We start from the raw sequence: 22,456 nt of genomic DNA on the forward strand, positions 1-22,456 counted from the left end.
TGCTATTTGCACGTGTGTTGTAAAACAGCCTGCATGCAGCTACCATAACGCAGTGCAAATGTAGAGTTTGCATGTGCTGGAAAGCCGGCGCACAGCGAGAAACCGACCGTCTCACGTAGCCGACGGAATTTGCCGCCTTTACGACTTCGGTTACGAGTATTGTGCGGATGGCGCACAGATGGTCACTACACGTACTGCATGAACCGGGAAGCTTTTCACGCGTTTAAACAGTCTTTGTAGATTGCTGACAGCTTTGGACAGCGCACAAATGCCGACGATCGCATCCCCGATTACGTTCCACAATGAGGCATGCAGGAACACGACACTACAGTTGTTTGACCGGAAACGAGCTCACTAGATCGGCGAAAGATCGGCGAGATCACTAGATCGCTTTGCAAAAAACATACTCACCAAAGAGCATTTCCAACACGAGGAGATCCCAAGACTTTGCTTTCGTTCACGTCGAAAGCACTGCTCGCACCAGCATCCTTTGCTTCTTCGAGAGGCCGGCTCTTCGCAATCGGCTCGTACGTGTAGGGAGTAACGCCGAACTCCTCAGAAAAACGCAGTCTCTCTAAATTTTCCGTTACCGTCTCAGAAAAACAGCACCAAACTACCTGGCGTCGCGCTTCATGTGTAGCGGCAGCGGTCGGTTCAGACGAACACTAGTGTTGACGTCACGAGGCGCCCGACCAATCACGGGCGGAAACGAGATGCGCGAGCTGGGCGTGTCCGCTGCTGCACTTTTCGTCGAAATAAAATATATTTGCGCTTTCTTTCGCTCAATTTCGATACGATATTCGTATACGGAGGGTTGAAAACCATTATGTACAGATGTTCACTCATTTTTTCTGGAAAACCTTTCAGCTTCCCTTTAAGGCTCAGCGACCACGAATAAATTATTCTGACTGTGATAGCTACAGCTGAAGGTAATGAAACTTTTAAGGAATATACTGCCTAGTTGATCTTCTCGATGCATGTTCTTTTTTGTTGGCATTGGTTGCATGATTGTAAACAATTCTTCCTGCTGCAGTGCACACCTGAAACCTCCTGCCAGCTGCTAAGTCCACGCAGGATGATGACACTGCTGGGCAATACGTTGGAGCACCTTAACGATGCCATGACAGCCGACAAAGGCGTGCCTCTCTCCAGGCTCCAAGGCATCCTATCACAACTTCCACCATCAATCCGGGGCCGGTTCGGTGCAAAAACTGAAACCATACGGTTGGTGGCGAGACATTTTCCCAGCAAGATTGTTGTCGGTTCGGACAACAGAGTTTACACATCCACACAACCTCTCGCATCTACCAGAAACAGTGAAGCAAAGAGCCACAGTCCGGCTGACAAGAAACATCTCGACGTGACTTACGGACCCATTCAGCTCTGTAATGTCACAGGCACCATCTCAAAGTTGTTAATGCTTTATGGTTTTGTCAATTTGGTACATCCACTTCGGGCTAGTGTTTCTTTTGACAAGAGATTCTTCAAGAAAAGTAGGCACCATGACCTAACAAAGTTGTGGTTCAAGCTAGGCAATGTAGTCATATTAGATGCAGTAAAAGGTCCACCAAGCCACAGAGCTACGTATCAGGCCACTCATATAGAACTTCTAAGAAAAATTGCACATACGACCAGCCCCGCAACAAAGCAGGCAGCGTACCAACCAGGTAGTGATGGCATCGGAAGTGGACTTCCTGGCTCAATCCAAGCCGTCAATCCAAGCCACGCATTTATATTATTCGGTGAAGACAATATAGTGTGTGCCTACTTTTCTATTGATAACATTGGCAAGTCCCTGCTTCAGCCAGAAAAGAGTTTGAATAACATATTTAGCCTCGGGGACAAGGTTCTCTTTGATGCCCAACCGAATCCAAAGTCGACTAGCTACGCCAAGTGGTGGGCCACCAATGTCATCAAATCGCAAAGTGCTCAACTTTCCCAGGCCAACGACAGCGGAGACGAAGCTTTTCTATCCGACAACGATATTGCTGAGCTTCTGCATGACTCAAAGGAGTTCTCTGCACGAAGGAAACTGTCAATCCAAGCCACGCATTTATATTATTCGGTGAAGACAATAGAGTGTTCCTACTTTTCTATTGAAAGTCCCTGCTTCAGCCGGAAAAGAGTTTGAATGACATTTAGCGTCCGGGACAAGGTTCTCTTTGATGCCCAACCAAATCCAAAGCCGACTAGCTACGCCAAGTGGTGGGCCACCAATGTCATCAAATCGCAAAGTGCTCAACTTTCCCAGGCCAACGACAGCGGAGACGAAGCTTTTCTATCCGACAACGATATCGCTGAGCTTCTGCATGACTCAAAGGAGTTCTCTGCACGAAGGAAACTGTCAATCCAAGCCACGCATTTATATTATTCGGTGAAGACAATAGAGTGTTCCTACTTTTCTATTGAAAGTCCCTGCTTCAGCCGGAAAAGAGTTTGAATGACATTTAGCGTCCGGGACAAGGTTCTCTTTGATGCCCAACCAAATCCAAAGCCGACTAGCTACGCCAAGTGGTGGGCCACCAATGTCAACAAAACGCAACGTGCTTAACTTTCCCAGGCCAACGACAGCGGAGACGAAGCTTTTCTATCCGACAACAATATCGCTGAGATTTTGCATGACCCAAAGGAGTTCTCTGCACGAAGGAAACTGTCAATCCAAGCCACGCATTTATATTATTCGGTGAAGACAATAGAGTGTTCCTACTTTTCTATTGAAAGTCCCTGCTTCAGCGGAAAAGAGTTTGAATGACATTTAGCGTCCGGGACAAGGTTCTCTTTGATGCCCAACCAAATCCAAAGCCAACTAGCTACGCCAAGTGGTGGGACACCAATGTCAACAAAACGCAACATGCTTAACTTTCCCAGGCCAACCACAGCGGAGACGAAGCTTTTCTATCCGACAACGATATCGCTGAGCTTCTGCTTGACCCAAAGGAGTTCTCTGCACGAAGGAAACTGTCCGGCATCAAAGGCTCATTCTTCCCAAGCTCCAAGATTAGGGGTCTTGTATCCACTGTGTAACCCAACGCCATGGTCCCAGTTCCAGACACAGTGACATATTGCAACAGAAGGAAGATCAGGACATTCAGCGAGCTGTTGAAAGGCAGTGCTGTCCTAGAAGATTTAGATGCCTTTATAGATGCCATCGAAGCAAAACACAACATATGATTAGCGACGCTCATGTGGAATGGTGAACGTCCCGAGCACTTCCAGCGGAGACGAAGCTTTTCTATCGCCCACCCAACCAGAAATCACCTCATAGCCCCTACACAATTCTCTCCGCAATGCCGCTTCTGCACAGAACCCAGGTCCCTCAGGTACATAGTAGGGGGTTGCAGACCGGCACCATTAAATCCTCCGAACCCTTACCTCACTGACAAGCTTTAAGAGAGAGCCTTGGCCAGCTCCAACCTCGAGGATGAGCAACGGCTGATTGCGAGGGCCTATGACGCGGCCCGAGCTCAAGGCATTCTGCAATGAGGACGCCTCTCCAAAGCTGCATTCACCCATTAAAAATGTTCATTCTCTCTCTCGCTCTTTCTGTCTGACAACGACATCGCTGAGCTTCTGCTTGACCCAAAGGAGTTCTCTGCACGAAGGAAACTGTCCGGCATCAAAGGCTCATTCTTCCCCAACTCCAAGATTAGGGGTCATGTATCCACTGTTGAACCCAACGTCATGGTCCTATGACGTATTGCAACAGAAGGAATATCAGGACATTCAGCAAACTGTTGAAAGACAGTGCTGTCCTAGAAGATTTAGATGCCTTTATAGACGGCATCGAAGCAGAACACGACATATGGTTAGCGACGCTCATGTGGAATGGTGAATGTCCCGAGCACGTCCCTGCACTTCCCATTCTCAGAGAAAATGACATCATTCGGATTGACTACATGGTCGGAATGGTTGGAGGGAGGATAGAGGTGTGCAGCCGCCTTGTGCGGCACGGGGAAAGGCCTTCAAATGCGCACCAAATGAGTCCCTCAGAGTTCTGCCTGCTGCTGAAGGCCAGGGCAGCACAGCAAGACATCCCTGCAGTGCCTGGCAAGCTCGGCACACTAGCGTAAGTTTTGGAAAGGTTTAATGTTTGGTTCAAACTACGTTTCTGTTGCCATTTTAAGTTTTACAGAGTGAACCTAGTCTACTTGCACACACCACGACTGAATTCTTTGCACAACACAGCACATTTCACACATAGCAGGTGAATGCTATGAAGGCTAGAGCGAGTTGTCTCACTGCTCTATTTGCGACTAAAAAATAGTGTGTCACATATAGAAGAAAAGGTACGGTATCTATTAATTGAATGTAACATTAGGCCTCATGCAACATGGGAGGCATCGTAGATCGGAACCTCTTTAGCACCGTACTAATGAAGTGGCACGTTTCTGAGACCAGTGGCCGCAGCCCAGAGTTTTTGCTTAAGCTTGCAACAAGACGTATGATGCATGCTGGAAGCACAAGGGTGCACTGATAACCTTATGGCCACATGTTGCAGTTGTGATGTGGAGTAGGTTGTTCCATAGAAAGCATTGCAAAGTAAAAGGTAACTTGTAAAGCTGAGTGAAATTCCCATAGCTGGACTACTTGCATGGCAACCTCGGCGTTGCCTGCTCACTGTGAACACAGCATAGTGAACATTAACATTTCCTTTCTATCATTAGCATCTGACATGAAAATGCCTAGAGTAGTCTCCACATGTTGTACCTTGGCCCTTCACACCATGTATAGACAGGTTACATGACTGGATGAACTGCAGTCATCAGAGAGCTTTAGCTGTGTTGGATAATATGGCCTGTGAGGCAGGTCCTCTGGTGTGGGCACCTTAATACAGGCCTAACGTTTTGGTGTCCTTGTTTAATATATGTAAACATCCTTGACCGAAATCTGTCTGGGAAATCTGAATCTGTCGGTGAATATGTTTGCTGTTTCTTAAATGAGCTGTGAATCTGAGAGACAGGACCCATTTGAGTGAGACACTTGGCAAGACAGAAATATCTCAATCCAAGTTTGAAAATGAGAGTCCTAATGTTGTGATGACAATTCGGCTTCTTTCTCTAAAGCCGAATCAGCCTCGAGGTATTGTCACATTGATTTTTGAAACATGGATAGAGGCTTTGCTTGTGTGGTGTCACCTTTTTGCAGATCCCCCTTTCCCTCCTTTTATTAACATCTGCAATCGATCAGCACAGCAGGCCCACAGGTGTAGAATTAATCAAATGAAATCAATAAAGTTGCACCTTTACATACATATCTGTCTGCACAACCACAAGCAGCTATCTCCAACGCATATTTTTTTATTTGGGCCATAGCTCTGCACGGTCAACAACAGTCTCACGGCAGTTGACAAGGAGGGCCAAGCAGTGCTCCAAGCTGCAACTTTCCCGACGTCCAGAAATCGAGAACTAGCAGTCTGCCTCCAGAACCCGGTTGCTCCAAATGGCCGTCAGCAGATTCGCTTTGAAAGATACTGGCTGTCAAGCAAGATGGTGAGCTTGGCATATGTTCTGACTTAGATGCCGTGGTGGTACATCAAAAATATTTATGCCATCTGGGGCTTCATAATTATTACAGCGCAAAATACGAAGATGAAGGGAAGAAAAGAAGCGACAGGACTTTGCGCTGACTCTCGGCTGATTCTTTAGTGGAAGAAGCATTTTATAGAGATGCCAAGCTTCTTCTCACACATGCTCACCATAATAACACGCTATCATGCCACTGTCAAACAAACATGCCTCGATCAATATAAAATGCGCTTTCCAATAAAGAAACATCAGTTGATAATCAGTGCATAGTCATGTTGCTTCGTGTCTTCCCTTTACGTTCGTATTTTACACTTTAGTAACTATAAATCGATACCAATTATTCCATTCACTATTCTCTGGCACTTATCTTGTCCCCAAGCAATAATCCTCACCCATCTTACATGGATTTCCGCTCTTTAAACACTGTGCTTACTATCCTTTCAAGAATGCTATCGCTTGTTAATAGGCGCTTGACGTTTGTGATCTGAAAGTAAAGGGCACACATCAAGAATAGCCAAGCAAGGTAGGTGGTGTTTATTGGTTTGGGAGAAGATAAGCCCCAAAGAGCGCTAACTTCGAGAGTGCATGCACTGTTCCACATTTTTTGCAGAATTGGAATTATTGTTGAATTCGTTATAAAATTACAAGGTACTACGGTAACATATAGACAGTGATGTGTATAGAAACAGACAGTGTAGGATTGATTGTGAATAATATGAACGGCTTGATTTTGGATATCCTCATGAGCCCCCTTGTAGTTTCTAATGCACATTACCTCGAATCAAAATTAGCTCGGAAGAGGTTATGTGGAATATTCATCCAGGATATAAAGTCTGATGCTTCTGGAGCTGTGTGAAAGTGGTTTAAGTCATTTGTGCCATCAGTTTTCCTGAGAATTGGGACTAACTTTACCTAGACCATTGCGTGGGTACAGATGATAAAAAGCGCCCGTGAAGAAAGTTTCGGTTACCGCAAGTTGACGAGAGAAGCCATGATGTTAAATCTGTGTTTAAGCAGAGAAAAGCAGCTTTTACGACAAGAACATGAATTGACAGTTTCTTTCACCATGTGCATGGAGATGGAACCCCCTATGTAGTACTCCGTCACAGGGTCTTTAAGGAATAAAAATGAAATGAACTGATGCGCTCAGCGTCTAAGTGTGGTAATTCAACTAAACAAAAAAATGGGTTTTTCATGTTGGTAACATAGCAAGTCAGTAATGAGAACTGAACTTGTAAAGCAATTAAACAGCTTAGTTGTCTTTTGATCTGAGGAAGTTATGGTGTCCATGGCAAAGGAACGTACCTCTTTGCCTGTCCTCATGCAGTCACTAATATTTTTTTACGTTTTAGTAACCGTCCCGTCACTACCCTTGGGTCCTGCCACCAGCAATGTAAGTGATATAAGACAGGTCACTTGTGACTTCTGGTCACACTATGTTATTTTACAACATACAGATGGTTTGTAAAACAGGCAGGGGAGGACAGTCAGTACACCAAAATGGAATAAGAGTGTACACTGGAATTTTTATATGTCAGAGATTGCGATGCTAGAAAGACACATTGGCAGCGTGCATGATTCGTGAAGTAACATGTGATAACAAGGACATGGACACGAAAAAACATGAATTTATGTTGTAGTGCATACTGATGAAAAAAAATTATTTGGAATAAGGAGGAACAAAAATAAGTGTTCAGTCTTGTTTCTTTGTGTTTGTGTTGCTGTTCTTACGCTTGCGTGAGATTCATGGAACCTCACCAACTAGCCTAGTTTCAAGTATCACAGAAAGTTTACATGGCGTGAGTCAATAATGAATGTTTAAAAATGTTTGTTTTGGCACTAAAAAGAGTCTAATGGTTAAGAGTGATTACTACCGATTGATTTACTGCAAGGCTTTTATGATGGAGCTGTTATTTCACAATTGGTTATTATTAATGAAAAAGAAAGTAGAATTTAATTTTCTTGCTATCAGCACAAATTGAAATGGGAAAACCCCGATCACTATGTGTGTTATGCATCACTGCATAGAGCTGTAGCTGATTTTTAAGCATGTATGTGCACTTTAAAACACGAGAAAAGTCATTGGTACTAATAGACTTTTGAACCTTGTTTCGGAACATTGCTCCTATTTTGATCGAATCTCATTCTTCCCAAGTCTTAGGTACGGTGATTTCAACTGCACAGCAAGATTTGCATGTTCAAATTGTGTTGGGAAGCTATGGTGTAAGCCATGCATGAAAGACACATGTTCCCTTTGTATCTGCTTTCTGAAGGGGGAGGCTGAGAGCCATGTATGACCACTTGCCACTATGCTCATACTTTGCTATGGTGTAATAGATGCTAAACAATGAGACAATATTGACATGAGCAATATTGATAAGAGCAATATTGCCTGATCTGTGATATTTTCATACTGTTTCGCATATTTCATATCGTAACAGTGAGAACCATGTTTGGATCGTGCTACGACTATTTTTGGGAGGGGAGGAAGGGTTATTAAAGCGTGTTTAGACTCTCATTGGTCAGTACCTTAAGTCACGACTGGTACCTAGTCCAGATCGATATGCAGTACGTAGGTACAAAACCGTAGTACGTTGTTACAAATGTCACATCCAGCTATGCAAGTGGTTCGGCAGAACAGTGAACCTCAGTAGTACAGCATGCCAGCATAGCAGAGGTGAGCTGGACTGGTGGCACCACGGAAAGGAGCGTCGTAGAGAAAAGGTGAACATACACATCTGTCTTCAAAGAAAATTTGCTCATCCAATCGCGTGTGTGAACCTAAATGTCGCAAAGCTTGTTCAAGTTGGCAAAGTAGCAGTGGTAGTGAATGACACATGCACAGCCTCAATGCCTGTAGCTGTTGGCTCTTTGCGTCAAAGCATACATTGATGAGGGTTGGACGCACGGAGGAATGTGACAGATGTGTAAATGCATTTAAGGCTTCTACGCCCCTTGCGTCACTGTGGCACATGTCCATTCTGGGGGATTGGCGAAGAATGGGCAACACACCCCATGGCACATATCCAGTAACCGAAGAGTTCTACTTGGCAAGAAAGCATCTGCAGTGTGGAAGAAAGAGGCATATAAAGCTGCCATTTAAAACTGATTGTTTTTCTTCACGGTTAGTCTTATTTCATGGTTCCTGTTCCATGTGTGCCAAAATAGAAACGCATGTTTTGCAGGCTACCATAAACTGGAAATCCACTGCAGCTGGCCACCCCCCTCTGGAGCCTACAGTCTGCATCTTCTCGGGCAGAAAGGAGTAATGCAAGTCCTTGACTCTTCCACCATGGTGGAAGCCAGGGAGGGGCAGACTATCTGGGAGGTGACGGTCAGTTTGGACAGCTTCTACAGGGATGGCAGGACGGTCTTGAGCGAACTCAACCCGGAATCCTGCGAAATAGTTCCATGTAGTCAAATTCGATAAATAAAATCATGTAAAAAACACGTAAAGGGCTTGTACAAATCAATGAACTTCGTACAAAGTATCTATTTCTTTGGCTGTAAGTACTGCAGCAGTGTAGCCTGCTGCTTATTGGCAGCCACATGCTTAACCGTGATGTCGTCAACATAGTCTAAATGATCCACAAGCAATAGGCCGATGCCTTCTATTGTGCCGTAGTAGCGGCGCAGAAGGGCCAAATTAAGCTTCTACAGCCTCAGTAAAGTTGGGAGCGCGGCAAAATGAACGCTTGCGGGATCAACCTCGGCAGCGTCTTCGTTTGGCCGCTACTTCCACTGCAACCTCTACATCCCAAGTGACCTTCTGTTTCTCGCAAAGGAACACTGGGACTGTTTTGTATTCAATTTTGTTATTCGTTTGAGTTCTTTATTCCCCAGGGAGCGCTTCTGTTCTTCATTTTATATATATGGTTGTATATGTTGAATAAACGGCTTTTTACATCGGGACGGCTGGAGCCTGACTTTGACCTTCGAAAGTACCACATTGGCGACGAGGATGTCGTGAACATACCCCCAGCCCCGCTGCACCATCCGGATCCGCCCACTTTGAGTTTCACCGGGCTTGCTCCGCCACCGTTTTTCCTTCCGACACCCGGACGCTCGTCATTGACATGGGAGCAGTGGGAGCAGATGTTCAACGTGTACTTGCTGCTATCCGGAGCCGCCACACTCAAGTGGGGGCAACGCAAGGCTATTTTTTTGCATTGTTTGGGGGCGGAGGGCCAGCATATTTATCAGACGCTGCATGCAGGGACCAGCGCCGCAGCACCGGCAACGCCAAGTGCCGCAGCACTCGCCGATGACAAGTCTGTCCTGGCCCCTCCTGAGCAATACGACTCTGCACTCGCTGCATTGCGGCACCAATTTTCGACGTCGTGCAACGTTATCATCGAGCGTCATCGCTTTCACCGCCGCAGCCAAAACACAGGCGAGTCCGTTCATGACTTTCTTGCTGCTCTGCGAGAGCTAGCGTCACATTGTTCGTTTGCCTCGCAAGATGATACTCTGCGGGATCAATTCGTTGTCGGCGTAGCTTCCACTCGCGTACGTGAGCGGTTACTGCTCGAGGGTTCCACTTTCATTCCGGAATTCCGTTCGAATTGCACTTCAGTTTGAGCAGGCGGTTGAAGAGCTAAAGGAACTTCCCGCTTCGGTCGAGGCAATTTCATTGCGGCAGCGTCATAAATCATCTTCGCATTCTTCGCAAAAAAGAAATTCACAGCCGGCAGTCACCTTTCAGCAGAAGTTAACGAGGAGTGCGGGCGGCTCACATGCGCCGCATCGGAACCACCTCCTGAATGGAACCGAGAACAGAGTAGCCGCTGCAGTTCACCACATTGTTTCCGATGCAGCTTGCGAAACCACATCGCGTCAGCGCCGCAGTGCCCAGCGCATGGCAAGACTTGTTCGTTTTGTGGTCGCAAGGGCCACTTTCAAAGGGTATGCAAGCGCAAACGAACTCAAATGCAAGGCCGGGTTCGTGAGGTTTAATTTCATGAAGATGTTTCGTCATCTAGCAGTGCTGAGCAAGGTTTGACTGTGCAACGTTCCGCGCTTAATGGAATTCATATTCAAATGCAAGTAGCGAATTTCACTGTGACATTCCTTGTCGATTCAGGGTCGTCTGTTTCAATCATGTCAGAGCAAGAGTTGAGTCAATATTTTCAGAGCGTTCCGCTCCTGCATGCTCCGCATGTTACTCTGTTTGACTAATCTCAACGGCCGATTTCCATGCTAGGTTGTTTCCAGGCAGACATTGGGTTCAAAGGCTGCACAGCGTCACTACGTTTTTATGTTCACCGAGGAACTTGTCTGATCGGTGTTGACGGCATTAAAGGCTTGAATCTTCGCATTGAGGGTTCTGCTCTCAAGTGCTTGTACACGTACGTTGCTCCGCTGCCGACTATCGTTGACCCGCTATCCTGTTCCATTTCCACACCGTCAAGCGCGCAGCCCCGTGGCAAAGATCTTCCACCTGCCTTGGCACATGAATTCAGTTCACTTTTCAGTCCCAAGTTGAGTCTTGCTAAGGGGTTCACGCATCGCATCAAGACGCAGCAAGGTGGGTAGCCTGTAACTTTGAAGCTTCGCCGTCTGCCATATTCTTTCCGGTCACCAGTATCAAATGAGATTCAGAGGTTGCTGAGCCTTGACATCATTGAATGCATCGATGCTTCTGAATGGGTGTCCCCCATTGTTGTTGTTGACAAGAAAGATGGTAGCATCAGGATATGTGTAGATATTCAAGAGCCGAACTAAGCTATTGTTCCAGACAGTTTCCCGTGGCCCCACACAGAGGAACTGCTTCACGCTTTGGTAGGCGCTACACACTTCTCAAAACTTGACTTGGCTTCCTCTTAAAATCAGGTTCTCTTGCACCCTGACAGCAGGAATCTGACAGCTTTCATCACTTGTGACGGCCTTTTCCGTTTTTTAAAACGGAAAAGTTTGCTTTGGGTTGGTTTCCGCCCCAGGGGCATTTCAGAAGATGGTGACGATCCTTGACCGCTGCCCTGGCGTGTTCTACATTGATGATGTCATCATTTTTGGCAAGACTGCAGAAGAACACCTTTCAAACTTGGAAGACCGTGCTGCAAAATATCAAGAACGCAGTTCTGAAACTGAACCACAAATGCCTCTTCAATGTTCCAGAACTTGCGTTTCTAGGGCACAAGGTCACCGCACATGGTATTTCGCCACATCCATAGAAGGTAGACTCTATAGTTAACACACCAGTGCCAACTGATGCTGGCACACTTCGTTCATTCCTGGGTCTCGTAGAATATTACTCCAAGTTTGTTCCACACTTGACACAAGTGGTCGAGCCTATGATAGTCTTACTTTGCAAAAATGAGCCGTTCATCTGGTCAGTCGAAGCACACAGCAGTTTCAGGAAGGTCAAGGAAATGCGTTCGTCGAGTACAGTCCTCCATATGTTTGATCCGTCACTTCCAGTTATTGTGTCGACCGACGCGTCCGACTGTGGGCTGGGAGCAGTCCTGCAGCAACAAAGTGGCCACGAGCTCTGCACAGTCACTTTCGCATATCGTACACTGTCGCCTGCGGAGAGAAAATACTCAGTCGGTGTACAAGAAGCTCTTGCATGTATTTGGGCATGTGAGCGATGGCACACGACCTTTGGGGTCGCCATTTCACAATTCGAACAGACCACCAGGCACTGGTGTCCTTGCTGTCGTCACAAGGACATGAAAGACGCCCACTGCAAATCGCACGCTGCAGTGCACGACTGCTTTGCTACAATTTCACCGTTGAATACCGCAAGGGGATCCACAAACACTGTAGTAGATGCACTTTCTCGGCTGCCAGCACCTACCTCGGAGGCAGAGATTGTTGAGGAGGAAGAAATTCTCGTTCATTCAGCCAGCCTACGTGACAAAGGAGAAGTTCAGGCAGGCTGCCCTCGACGTCAGTTGCCTGGAAACCATCAAGTCATTCGTGCTGAGGTCCTGGCCGCCAAAGAAGTCCATACCAGAAGAGGTGAAACTATTCTACCCCATTCGGGAAGAACTTTCTGTTGTCCATAACGTGCTGCTGCATGCAGAGCGCCTCGTCCTTCCGTCCTCCCTCACGGCTCAGATCATTGGCATCACGCACGAGGCATATCCGGGTATCACGTGCACGAAGGCGCGACTGCGTGAGCGGTTCTGGTGGCCACGAATGGATAAGCAAGTGGAAACGGCAGTAAAAAACTGCCACATTTGCCTGGAGGCAGATAAGTCAGACAACACATCACCAGCACCGTTGCAACCTGTTGAATGCCCTGAGCGACCGTGGCATAAGCTTGGCCTAGACATTGTTGGGCCTTTGGAGCATGCAGCTTACAACAGCAGATTTGCTGTAACACTTGTTGACTACCGTTCTAAATGGCCGAAGGTATATTTTTGCAGCGAAGTGTCCACAAGCACCGTGAAAGACGTTTCAACAAGTGTTTTTGCCCGTGAAGGCTACCCATAAGAGACGTTTGTGACAATGGACCTCAGTTCACTTCGCGTGATTTCATCACTTTCCTGCAAAACGGAAGCATCAGTCTTTCACATTCTTCGGTCTACTACACCCAAGTCAATGGGCAAATAGAATGTTTCAATCGCACATTGAAAAACTTCATTCAAGTAGCACTCCTCGAAAGACGACTACTCCAGCAAGCTGCCACAGAATACCTTGCCATTTACCGCTGTACTCTGCACGCCACCACCGGGGTCGCCTCAGCAGTTCTGCTGCATGGTAGAATGCCCCGAACCAGGCTGGATGCCGTGGGTTTCTCAGCTCCAGCATTTGCGGAAGACCCAGCCAAGGAGTTGGCGCGACTTCGTCAAAGGGTTCGGCGTCAACAGCAGAGCAGCAAGCACTACACGGACACAAGGAGAGCCGCCAAGAAGACGAAGATAGCCGTAGGTGACTTTGTCCGTATCAAAAAACCTTCTGTTCGTTTCAAGGGAGACTGCACCTTTTCTTGACCTACTAAGGTGATCAAGAGGAGGGGAGCAGCCTCTTTCCGACTTGGAGATGGCCGTACATGTAATGCGTCCAAGCTTTCCAGGGTTCCGGAGAGGGGCACCTGGGAACCAGGCCAGCCTGCCAATCTACAGCCGCGATCTCCTGATGCGCTGCAGCTCGCCACGCCACAGCCTCGGTCCCCTGATGTGCTGCAGCCTGCTGTGCTACAGCCGCGTTCCCCCAGGATGCAGGTACGGCCTCCTGGCATACTGCAGCAGCATTCTACGAGCCCGTCGCCATCGTCGCCAGGGCGACGTCGAAAGCGGCCGACCCAAGAGCGCCGGCCACTGGCCTGGCTCCAAGACTACCAGACCAACTAGTTGGCCGTCTGAAGTTGTATACATACTTTGTAAATACCGTATTTTCCCGATTCTAAGCACCCCCCCTCTATTTTCGCGAAAAAGTTAGGAAAAAAGTTTGCATGCGAATCTAAGCACCCCCCTATTTGTTAGGAAGAGCGCGTAGCCAAGGCCGCCAAACGCGCTTGCTCACTCTGGAATCAGTGCTGGGCGGACCTGCAGGCACGTGGTCGATGCTTCTGTTGGACGCGTTTCGCGGCCATCTGACCCCGGAGGTAAAGACAAAGCTTCGGAACATCAATAGCGACGTGGTTGGGATTCCGTGTGGCATGACGCCAGTGCTGCAACCCCTCGACGTTTCAGTCAACAAGGCCTTCAAAGCCAATCTCCGACAGGAGTACGAAGAGTGGGTGCGAAACCCTGACTGGAAGAAGACGCCGACGGGAAAGCTGCAGAAAGCGTCCCTATCAACCATCGCAAAGTGGATCTCGGACGCGTGGAAGAGGGTCCAAGTGGACGTTGTGGTCAAATCATTTAAGAAGTGCTCGATCACAAACAACTTCGATGGATCGGAAGACGACCTACTGTGGGATACTGAGAGCAGCGGTTCAAGCGGTGCTACGAACTCGAGTGGCAGTGATAGTGACTGAGCATCCTACACATGTGGTGGGTTTACTGTCTGCACCGATTTTTTTTTTTTAATGTTTGCAAATTAAAATGTTGTTTCTCGCACCCATCTCCTCGTGATATCGCAGCGAAAAGAGGGAGGGGGGGTCATTATAGATTTTTCGAATCTAAGCACTCACTTTGGGCATCGCGATCGTAAAAAAAAGGGGTTGCTTAGAATCGAGTAAATACGGTATGTGTAAATAAGTACAGTGTGCATGCCTTGGGGTTTCCTTACTAATACTTACTAAAAACTAATCACTAAAGATAAGGGGGGGGAGTATGTTGTATTCAGTTTCGTTATTCATTTCATTTCTTTATTTGCCACGAGGGGCTTCTGTTCCTCGTTATATATATGATTGTATATGTTGAAAAAACGGCTTTTTACATCGGGACGGCTGCAGCCTGACTTCAACCTTCGAAAATACCACAGACTGCTTACTCCAAATGTCAGTGTTGCCATAGCCGCCATGCTCCTGAAGCTCTTGCTGCTGCTCTAGGCCTCTGAAAAGGGAGCTAAGTTCTTTCTTCCCATGCCTTTCTCTCAGCACATCATGTTCGCAATACAAGCTGACTTTGGAGCATTGGACATTGGACATTTGGACATAGACAGTTTTGTTTTGGGTCTGTGTGTGTGAATGTGAACCGGCAACAGAGACACTCAAGCAATCACGGCACGAGTGTACGCAGTCTTCAACATGCCACGGAAAAACACAGGAACGAGTCTGCTTCACTAAAGCTCTTACAGAAGTTTCGTAGGCTTTCTGACGTGCGTCGGCAGCACACCCTTCCGGCGGCTCGTAGCAATGCAAATTCAAAACTCGTGCCTATCTGCTCCCGGCGAGCTGATTGGAGGCGCAAAGCGAGATGGCACACTAACATGGCTGCATTTCCGACTTCAAAAACTCTACTTCAGGGCCTCTCCTATTTTGTTTCATTCCTCCGTGGGTTCATGCATAGAAATCTGGAAGCGCAAGAGCGCCGCCATGTTGCTACGTTGTCGTTGCCAGCTCCCGAGACAATTGCTAGACTTGACAGTAATCAACAAGGGTGGTTGCTTGCTAATTCAAGGTAAAAACGACGTACAGCATGAAGGACAAGGGCTGAGAGTGACGATAAACACAGTAGTCAGATTTAATCTGGCAACTGATAGCATCTTGCTTGTAATGGTGCAATGTGGTGTGCGTGCAGCTGTGTGTGTGGGGTGTGTGGGCTTTATTCTATGGTGCGGGTGTTGGCTGTGCGGGTGGCAGTTATGCATTCAGAGGATGATCCTGTTAAAGTTTCCGGCGGTGTGGTTTTCAACGGTCACGCACTGTCAGCTGTTGCAAGTGTCGCTCAACGAGGTTATGTGTGAGGAGCCCGGAGCTCTGCTCGGCTGATTCTTCGTTGGAGTTGGAAGTTGTGGTCGGCAGATCCCTCGTTGGGCATTCCATAATTCTCCTCGCACGGGTGCGGTATGTTGCAGAACCCGCGGGGTGGTTGTTTTGTTGCAGGGTGCTTTTGTTCTCATGACTGTAGGTTGGTTTCTTTACAAGTACTGATCTAGCTGGAGACCACGTGTAACCGACAAACGGAAGTATCAGGAGGGCAACTGAGATTATAATAAAGCAGGCTGCGCAGGATCTCCAGGGCACCAAAGGGACAGTGGGTGGATCAAAGTCCAAGCATGGTAGTCCGTAGGTTGGGGTCGCCAAGGCCGGTGCGTGCCAGGGAATGTTTGCACGGGCAGCTCCCTAGGCATGCACAGCAGTGTCTCGCAAGGTGGAGATACATTAAAGGTACCTGTGCCCCTGATCTTTCTTTTGTCTCGGTGCAGTGAGCATGATTAACCAGAAGAATATGGAGGGCATCCGGGGCAGTCGTGAATGCGATTGATGGCATATATAGCTCGCGTTGCCAGAGGTATGTAATAATACCAGAGTTTGTTGTATGAACCGTATGCCTAATATGCTTTGTTACGGTACCCTAAAGGAATGGGTCTAGAGGAAGTTAATATTGCATGCATTTGGTACGTTTGTTCCTGCCGCATCTACTCCTATCCCCCCTCCCCCACGCGCGCACCCACCCTTCTTTTTTCTTTTCTATATGTGTACATATAATCCCTTCCCATGACGGATTAACCAGTTGAAGTTGTCAACTTGTCAATAAAAAATAAGTCATATGCATTACTGTAATAAACAATGCCACAATGAGATTGTTTAGTGTTATTTGTTATAGTAAGACTGAGAACTGTGCGTAAAACCTCATTTTGTATTTGTCAGAGAAGCATAGGCCTCTTGCACATGTGGATATCGCAAGCTTAATCCAGTGTGCACTACACAGACAAGGCAGCTGCTATGACATGAACTGTGGCATTGAGGGCCACAGAACACGTACATAAAGGTGAAAAACATAGAGGGAAGCTTCAAAATACGCTCTGTAGTGGTGCAAAGTAACATTGTATGTGTACACTAAATATTCAAAGAAAGCAATGCATTAATGTCCTATTTGCCTTCACGTTTATTATCAAGTTCAAGTTTATTGAAGTTTATTATCAGCATATGTACAACCAGGAATCTGCCGACACACCCGCAGTCAAGGTGGATGTTCGAGGTGTGCTGGCTGCCTAAGCCTAAGGAAAAGAAGTTGCGTGAATGTCAACACCAGTGCCATTGCTTCTTGCCTCTGACCTGCACATTCCTCTGTGGCATCTTTGTTGGTGGAGTTTGTGCAGGTGCGCTGGCGTGGTGAGGTGTAGGAGTCATCTGAGAGAGAGCATCATTTACATGGAGAAGTGACTGTTTTCATTCCCTGTGGCTTTCCCTCAAATGCTTCCTTGGCGACTTGTGTGACACATCTGCAGTCAAGGTGGCTGTTCAAAGTGTGCTGGCTGCCTAAACCTAAGAAAAAGAAAGAGATTGGTTTAATGTCAATACAAGTGCCATTGTATCTTGCCTATTACATGCATGTCGTTTTAAGTTATGTGAAAAAAAATAACACCCAGGTATTTGAAGTCATTAACGTGGGACAGGTAACTACCATTAGCACTGTAAAAATGTGGCGGTGGCTTTTTGTTACGAAAGGTCATTGCGACTATTTTAGTTTAGTTTTTTTTTTTTAGTTTTTTTTTTTTTTTTTTTTGATTTTTTACAATCACTGCTCCAGGAGGGCACGTAACCGGGAAACGGAGGCCTCAGGAGGGCACCTATTATAGTAAGGCAGGCGGCGCAGGATCTCCAGGGCACCCAAGGGGTAGCGGGAGGCCAACCCGAACTGGTCCGGGGTTGGCGCTCGCCGAGGCCTGCGCATGCCAGGGATGTATAAGATCGGCTGCCCGCTATCGCGGACAGCCAATTTTTTATGCGAACACCCCCTGGCACGGTTCGGCCTCCGCGGCCCCAACCCAAGGGCCGCCCTGCCTAATTTCCAGCTTTGGTGTCCCCGTTACCGCTTTGGTGTCCTGGAGGCGCCACCAATAATGCGAAATAATGACACGTTGTCACAATTTAAAAAATACGATTGAATAAATATAATTACGTCTGCAGCCGCCAACTTGTGACGCTAAGTTCAGCAGTATCGCGCCACGCGACTTCTGCAACACCAGTCAGAAGGTACGTCAGACAGACTTTCTCGCGCCTGCGGCGCTGGTGCTGAGTCACTGATCGTTACCGGCGACCGTTAAGCTACTTGCGTTCAACCGTGATTGCTAAGGCCTTCTAGATTTTCAATCTATGCGGCCCGGCTCTACTACGGTCGCTACTGCTCCCACAGAAACATCTGTGATGTTATTTGCAAGGTACATCGCCGTAAGGCGCGAGAAAGCAATGATCCGCCACGGTTGACCTAGCACGAGTGCAGCAGGGGCGAGACAGTGTTCCCGACAAAGCGGTCGCCATATCGGGCGTCAGTGCCTACTGCTTCACCATTTTACCGCGCCGGCAGCCAGCGTCGTTGCGTAAACAAACTCAACCCCACTCCGCAATGCCGGAACTCCTAGGGACGAACGCCTGCAATACGCGCTAAGAAACCTCCTCCGTAGTACCTAGGCAGAGTCATGTATTCAAGGTGCAGAAGCCCCCAGATTTTCTCTCTCGCGCCCGCTCTTACTCGCGCCTGCGCACAAACGACTGGCGATCCCTCAAATGAACGTCTCGTCACAGGGCTGACATTGGAGGAGGAGCGAAGAGAGCAAGGCTCGCGCCGTGCGCGAGAGATGGCGTCAGGAGCGCGCGCAGCTGGAGCAGTGCGCTGGTCCCAGCTACAGAGCTGGTTACGGCGAGGGACAACAGTGAGGCACAATGGCGAAGGCCACACGAAACGCAGGAACGGGCGCCAAAAAAGCTGAGCTCTAAAAAAAAAAAGAAAATTTAAAACAATCTATACGTTTCCTGAAAGGAACAATGTTTAGTGCATGGCTTTGTGGTGTTGCACATGCTCTAGGAGATATAAAAGAAAGGGTACCTGAATGCCGATGACGTGTGAATGATCTGTAAAGAATGATGATTTGTTCCCGTGTGCGCCTTTGTTTCAAAGTCTGCAATGATAAGATTTGAGCATGTGATGAAGGTGAAAATCTGCGATCAAAGCGACCGTAGGTGAATCTGATTTCTTTTTTCTGAACTGATTCCAAAAGGTTAATGTCACATGCGCAGTGAGGGCCGGAACCAAACAGTTGAAGTGTATTCCAGTATCAGGCGGACTAGTTATTTGTAAGCAGGTTTATATGTGGGAGCAAGTTTAGGAATATTAGTGAATCCAGCGCAGGCGGTCAATACAAGGTCAAGCACGGTAGCTTTTCACAAAGTACATCAGTTTGGCTGTGTAATAATTTGCAGTGAATTGAATTCAGAACAAACATTCAGGAGGGATGTGCATTCACATGATAAAACGGATAGAATGAGGAAACAAGAAATACACTGTATCTTTATTACTGAACTGAAACATTGCGCAGGATGTAAAGGTGTTGGATTGCGTAAAGGGCAGTGATCGTAGTTAGGTGTAGGGTTGTCCTCGATTGGTAGAAAGAAGGGAACAATATGAAAACAGGCCGACCAGGTAGGAGCTAATAAAACAAGAAAATTCAGGCCAGTGCTAACCAAATATGAGTCTTCAGAACAGGAGGATGTTAACGTAGAGATAAAGAATATAAGACCCTAACGAAAATAATTTCAGAGGCATCTGTTGAAGTTAGGGGTAAGGCACCAAGTCATGGAACGGGCAAGCTCTCGCAAGCAACAGAGGACCGCAGAAATGACTGTACAAATCTTTAATACCAGTAATCACACTAAACTGACTCGTGTCAAAACTAGGAAAGTGGAAAAGAATTAGTCACATAAAATTAAGTTTACAATATTTGACAGATTGAGAAAGCACTAAAAACAGAAGCATAAATTCATCAACACTTGGCATTGGCTTGAATGAGATCTACCATATTGCCTCCTTTACTAGATTCCTGCGGCATGGCTCGAGCTCTCAGAGCAATATGGTCCTGCCCTCAATTGTGAACAAGCATCGAGTGGTGGCGTTCGCCACCGACACTATAATCATGGGTGACATGTGGTGCCAACGGCTCGTGACTCAACGCAGGGTGTTTACGTGGTCGGTACCGCGGTGAAACCGCGGTCGGCACAATCCTTCGGGTGCACATTTTAAAGGCTGATTGCCTGTCCCTAGAATAGATGTGCCTGGAAACGTACGCTGAGCTATGATTAAAGGAGTACGGACACAAAAAAAAAAAAAAATTCACGTGTTTTTTTTCTGCTTTAATAAGTTGCTAATGACCGAGTAATCACGGCACGAAACCTCATTTACTTCAGAGCGCGACAGGTAATTATTTGCAGTCTTTTTTGTAGTGACGAGTTGAAGTTTCGGTTCCAGAGAGCAACGAGACGGGAGAAACGGGAATGTAAACAATGTGGTTACGTGTTAGCAAAAAGCCATGACGTATGCTCTGACGCGCAGCCAGCGTGCGCGACCAACTTGCTGAATATTGTCCTGCGACTGCCGCATCGGTCGGACGACCGCAGCCAATGACAACGCCGGTAGCGTGAACGTCATCGCCACGTGGTACACCCGGCGGGGCGGGCCGGCGAGCGGGCGCCTCGCCGCTCTGATCATGTCTTGTTTTTTCTCTCCCTGGTCGAAACGCGGGCCTCTTTCGCCGCTGACGGCTGCACATAAATCGGCTACAATTTGTTTCTGAAACGAAATAACTTCTAGAATAAAGTGACCTCGAAAGAGTGCGAGTTATAAAACGTCGTGCGAAATTGTAAATCGTTGGCGTGATTTCTACTCGGGCGCGGTAAGCGCAGACGTGCCAGCAATCGTCTGTACACGAAGCGGCTCGCCTGACTGGCGTGTTTACTCATCGCTACTAACGGCACCAGGAAAACTAACCGTATTTTCACTTAAGAGAAACATAAATGCTCAGGCATTGATTGTGCTGATGAATTTAGGCGATTTTTTACGAGCTGCGGACGCATCGCAAGGACCCTCGGCCCCGGATAGACGGCCGGCGAGTTAGGCTTACGCTAGGCCTACATCGTCTCCCAGCGATCACAAGCTCGCCTGGCATGCTCGTTCGCTTCTGTCGGCGCCAATGAAATCAAATGTGCTGCAATTTAAGCGTGACATAACTGTGTACACGTTGTACCGATTAACATAGGCGCTTCGTTATACGAGCTGCAAGCGATCGTGTCACAAGCGCAACCGGTGTCGGATTCGATGGCCCTGCGAGCTATGCCTGCCGGCTCCTGGCCATCGGCGGCTGTCAACGGATCCGATACTGCTAACGCGGCCTTGCGGAAACACGTCTACAGTGCTCGCATATACGTGTTTATATGGTTATCGTTTGTTTCAAACAAGATAGCTGTGCAAATACGGTTCCTTTCACTTTCTGTTCGAAGTTACGCAACATTCCGAACTTCCACGTAGGGGCGCCGGTTCTGAGCGGAGCTACTCGCCGCATGCGGCAAATCGCACACGATGCGCCGTACGCCAGATCGCACGGAAAATCGCACCATGTGTCTTGCGCTTTAGACGTGGCCAATCACTTAGCGACTCAGATATTGCGGCCGGCGATGGTGAGGACGAACCTAAACAAAACCCTCGCATCGGCCACGATCAATGGCAAGACACAACAAATCGGCGTTGAACGTTGTGGCTGCGCAGTCAAGCTGATAGTGTGGGAAATATCCCGATGGACACGACAAAAACTGCAGTTGCAACGACACGGAGAGCGTCCCACTGCAAGTACAACAGCTAGAACAAGCAACAACAAAGAAGAGCACATGTAAGCCGCATGGCAGCCAACGAAAATTCGTGACGTAGCCACATGACGTAGCGTTTTCTTGGCTATTTACAATCCCGCGTGATGTCAATCTCGCGAGGTGCTCTATCTTGAGGTTGGCTGCGCGCACGTACTTTAAAATTGATTTTAAATATTTTCTAAGCGATATTCGCCGCTGACATTTTATAGACGATGTGTGTGTGACCAACTAAATCGATCTCGCAAGTTATCTCGACTTCAAATGTTTGTGTCAGTACTCCTTTAAGGTTAATGGCCTTTGAGATTCGCGCGCACGCCTGATGAAGATTTCGGAAGCCACACGAGGTAATGCCCAGTGGTTCCGCCTGTCACATGTGGCGCTCGCGATCGACCAACACTGTCCTTGGGTTCAGAGGGAGCAGTGCTAAAACAAACATGTTCGCAATATAAATTAGTAAGAGGCGACTGGAGGATTGGTGGAAGAAAAGTAGGGAAACGACAAAAGACGGAGACGTACAAAAACACAGTTCGCAATAGGGGATCAGAAAATTTGGGCGTGGTAGTTCATAGTGTTTTTTTTTTTCTTTTTTCATTATTTAACCTAGGTAGGATATTAGGCAGTATAGTAGCAAGAGCTTGATGGCGCAACCCACCGCCCCGTTCCAAAGGGGACGCTCATAATATCCATCCATCCATCCACGGCGTCATCATCATCAGCCTGGCTACGCCCACTGCAG

At 47.5% G+C, this 22,456-nt stretch overlaps 1 pseudogene; it reads left to right on the forward strand.

Annotated features, from left to right (window-relative positions):
- The first annotated feature begins 1,230 nt into the window (after window positions 1–1,230).
- LOC142578140 (uncharacterized) lies at window positions 1,231–10,651 on the forward strand (annotated as a pseudogene).
- The last annotated feature ends 11,805 nt before the right edge of the window (window positions 10,652–22,456 follow it).

Source organism: Dermacentor variabilis, chromosome 1 (assembly GCF_050947875.1).
Source record: "Dermacentor variabilis isolate Ectoservices chromosome 1, ASM5094787v1, whole genome shotgun sequence".
Lineage (NCBI taxonomy): Eukaryota > Metazoa > Arthropoda > Arachnida > Ixodida > Ixodidae > Dermacentor > Dermacentor variabilis.